Raw genomic sequence first — 4,580 nt, forward strand, 5'->3', positions numbered from 1 at the left:
TCAAAAAGGAATAAATTATAAGAAAGGTTTGTAACTCAGAGTATCATTTAGGCCTGGATGTTTTAGAGCATTGAGGGTAATAATCCATTTGGTTTCACGTTGTAACAGGATTTTATCATAATCACCCCCTCTTTCATTTGGGGGGACGTGTTCCAAAGCATAAAAGTGCATCAACTGATCATTAAATTGATGATGGAGGCCCATATGTCGACTGTATGAGGTATTAACAGACATGTATATGTATTATTTACAGATATTCTTTCTATTTTTTATAGTTGACCTTAATATCACAAATATATCTCCTGAAGAAGCTTATGCAAGCGAAACATGTTGAGAAAGTGGTATTAATTTGTATAATTTGTGTATCGAAGGGTTATCCTCCCTCCCCTTTTTTCTTTTTTGTATATTGTCTTTTATCATGTCTGTTTCCTTTTATAAGATTGTTTAATAAAATATGATTTTATGATATGTTGGATATATCATTTGACTCAAGCACCGTAAAAAGTCCCTGAGGACCATACAATGGCCTCAATGCCTATGATGAAGTTATTAGTTTTTTTTTTATTTTTTTGGAGGGGGATATTTATTATAGCAAAAAGTACAAAATATTGTTGTTGTTTTTTTCTCAAAATTGTCAGTCTTTTTTTGTTTATAGCGCAAAAGATAAAAAACACAGAGGTGATCAAATACCAGCAAAAGAAAGCTCTATTTGTGGGAAAAAAAGGACGCCAATTTTGTTTGGGTACAGTGTCGCACAACTGTGCAATTTTTAGTTAAAGCGATGCAGTGCCGTATCGCAAAAAATGGCCTGGTCATTGAGGGGGAAAATCCTTCTGGTCCTTAAGTGGTTAAATCAACTCGATTTAAATCATAATTTTTAAAGAGCACCTGTCATCTCTTTCCCGCAGCGGCTCCTCCTCTGACCGGCTGTTGACTCGCCGACAGTCCCATTCACTTTAATGGGATGGCTGGTGATGCGGCAGTGACCCAACAAGGTGAGGGACGTGGCGGCAGCAGGAGACTGAATGCCCGCTAACAGGCTCTGCCATGATGGATCTGAAATGACAGGTGCTCTTTAAATGTAAGGACTTATTCTTGCTGCTATTCTTTAATATTTGCAAGTAAAATGAAGGTTTCCTACATAGAATAATAAGCTGTCAGGTTAGTAAAACAGCGATATCAGAACCGATTTAATCATACAGTTTGTAGTGTACATAGATTTGCAAAACAATGGGATAAAGGAATATTCCTGAGCTTTGTTTTATCTCATGGTTACTGTGAAATTGTGTGAATGCATCAGTGCAGTGCATTTTCTCTCAGCTTGCAGAGCTTGGATTCATTGAATGAGTTTACCAAAAATGTAAATATTGCAGAATATACAGCCTCCTGCCACACAACTAATCTCCATTTCATGCTGAATAAACTAAGTTTTTAACGTATCTTATCTATATTATCTATTATCTTATCTATCTATCTTGAAATAAATTTGATAAAAAATAAACAAATCTAATATAAATCAGAAAAATCAGATTTAAATCAAAAATTGTAATCATTGATTTTTATCCACCCTGTCGCATATCAAAAGTGAAGAGGTTACTCAACTTGCCAAATTTCGACAGAGGTACGACAGAATACAACTTCAGAAGTGATGTAATGTGTTGAATTGTTGTGTGATGTATTTATTTCTGAGCATGCGTTGTCTTGCTCTTACGACTTTTTTTAGGACAAAAACTGTCCTGATTAAACCAAAATCGGACGTTGTGCTCACATATGATAAAAATTTTATTGCACTCAACTTCACAACTTTTTGTCGTCTGAAAAGTCTGAATCGGGCTGTCGAAAGCACTATACTAACGATCAGATAATCGCTCGCTGTACAGAATTTTACTTCCGATTTTCTTATCGTGTGTATGGGCCTTTAGAGGGGGTGCAGCAATAAGGTGACCAGATTTTCACTTTTAACTACACAAAATCATACCCCTATATATAGCCACAAGTACAAAATCACACCCTGATTTCCCCTGTTGGGGGGGCAGTTGAAACAAATAGTACAGAGGTGGGAACAGGCAGTACAGGGGGAGGCAGCTGAGGGTGAGGACAGGCAATACAGAGGGAAGCAGTTGATGGTGAGGACAGGCAGTACAGGGGGGACAGTTGATGGTGAGAACAGGCAGTACAGGGGGGGGCAGTTGATGGTGAGGACAGGCAGTACAGGGGGGACAGTTGATAGTCAGAACAGGCAGTACAGGGGGGGCAGTTGATGGTGAGAACGGGCAGTACAGGGGGGGCAGTTGATGGTGAGGACAGGCAGTACAGGGGGGACAGTTGATAGTCAGAACAGGCAGTACAGGGGGGCAGTTGATGGTGAGGACAGGCAGTACAGGGGGGACAGTTGATAGTCAGAACAGGCAGTACAGGGGGAGGCAGTTGATGGTGAGAACGGGCAGTACAGGGGGAGGCAGTTGATGGTGAGGACAGGCAGTAGAGGGGGAGGCAGCTGATGGTGAGGACAGGCAGTACAGGGGGGGCAGTTGATGGTGAGGACAGGCAGTACAGAGGGATGCAGCTGATGGTGAGGACAAGCAGTACAGAGGGAGGCAGTTGATGGTGAGGACAGGCAGTACAGGGGGAGGCAGTTGATGGTGAGGACAGGCAGTACAGGGGGAGGCAGTTGATGGTGAGGACAGGCAGTACAGGGGGAGGCAGTTGATGGTGAGGACAGGCAGTACAGAGGGAGGCAGTTGAGGGTGGGGACAGACAGTACAGGGGGAGGAAGTTTTTAGTGGAGTCAGGCAGTACAGAGGAGACAATTGATGGTTGAGACAGGCAATAAAGAGGGAGCAGTTGATGGAGGGGAAAGACAGTACAGTAAGGGCAGTTGATGGTGGGAACGGTCAGCACAGAGGGAGCAGTTGATGGAGTGGACAGGCAGTACAGTGGGGCAGTGGATTGTAAAGATAGTCAGAACAGGCAGTACAGGGGGGCAGTTGATGGTGAGGACAGGCAGTACAGGGGGGACAGTTGATAGTCAGAACAGGCAGTACAGGGGGAGGCAGTTGATGGTGAGAACGGGCAGTACAGGGGGAGGCAGTTGATGGTGAGGACAGGCAGTAGAGGGGGAGGCAGCTGATGGTGAGGACAGGCAGTACAGGGGGGGCAGTTGATGGTGAGGACAGGCAGTACAGAGGGATGCAGCTGATGGTGAGGACAAGCAGTACAGAGGGAGGCAGTTGATGGTGAGGACAGGCAGTACAGGGGGAGGCAGTTGATGGTGAGGACAGGCAGTACAGGGGGAGGCAGTTGATGGTGAGGACAGGCAGTACAGGGGGAGGCAGTTGATGGTGAGGACAAGCAGTACAGAGGGAGGCAGTTGATGGTGAGGACAGGCAGTACAGGGGGAGGCAGTTGATGGTGAGGACAGGCAGTACAGGGGGAGGCAGTTGATGGTTGAGACAGGCAATAAAGAGGGAGCAGTTGATGGAGGGGAAAGACAGTACAGTAAGGGCAGTTGATGGTGGGAACGGTCAGCACAGAGGGAGCAGTTGATGGAGTGGACAGGCAGTACAGTGGGGCAGTGGATTGTAAAGATAGGCAATAGAAAGGGGGCAGTTAATGGACGAGACAAGCAGCACAGCAGGGGCAGTTGATGGTGAGAACAGGTAATACAGTGGGGGCAGTTTATGGTGGAGACGGGCAATAGAGAGGGAGCAGTTGATGCTGTGGACAAGACAGTACAGGAACATGCAATACAGAGGTGGGCAATAGATGAGATAAAAATAGTTACCACCGCTCCGGACAAACCAAGCTGAGATTCCTCGTTCTCCAGAAGAAGAGAGAGAGCCCCAGGTGCTGGCAATTGCTAGTATTGGTGTGGATGAATGAGATCTGGACAGCCGCACACCGGGATAAACAGATTGAATTCTTCTTTTTATTTGTAAAACAGGATCATAAGGTACATGAGACACCACTGGACAGAACAACAGCTGACCCGTTTCCCACTTATACAAAGTGCTTACTCATAGATGGCGGGGACAGGCAGAGGGGGACAAATGATGGTGGGGACAGGCAGTACAGAGGGAGGCAGTTGATAGTGAGGACCAGAGGAGGCTCTTTAATTAGGCAAATTAGGCGGTCGCCTAAGGCCTCACACTCACAGGGGCCTCGCGGCCGCCTAATTTGCCTGATGGGGGAAGGGGAGAGCCCAGCATTGGGAAGAATGATGGCACTGCCTGCCAATCTCCCCATGCCAGGACTCTGCACTAATATCATCTGGACTGCCTCTCCCTCTCATCTTTATCCCGGGCTGCACAAAGGGAAAACTGGGTTAAGTCACTGCCCCTCGCGCCGCTGTAAGGCCAGTAATAAGATCTGCACCAGCGATGATGGGAGGAAACCATCTCATTGGTTGGTCTGAACTGCAGGATGCCGTGTTGACTGGTAGATGAAGCCCGCCCTCACATGTGTTGTGATTTCACCCAGAGGCAATGCAAAGGCTGCCAGTAGTGTAGGCGATCTGATGAACATGGGGAACGGGTGAGTCCGTTTTATTGCACCCTGACACATATCCGCTCTGTCCACCT

Source organism: Aquarana catesbeiana, linkage group LG07 (genome assembly GCF_042186555.1).
Source record: "Aquarana catesbeiana isolate 2022-GZ linkage group LG07, ASM4218655v1, whole genome shotgun sequence".
NCBI classification, from domain to species: domain Eukaryota; kingdom Metazoa; phylum Chordata; class Amphibia; order Anura; family Ranidae; genus Aquarana; species Aquarana catesbeiana.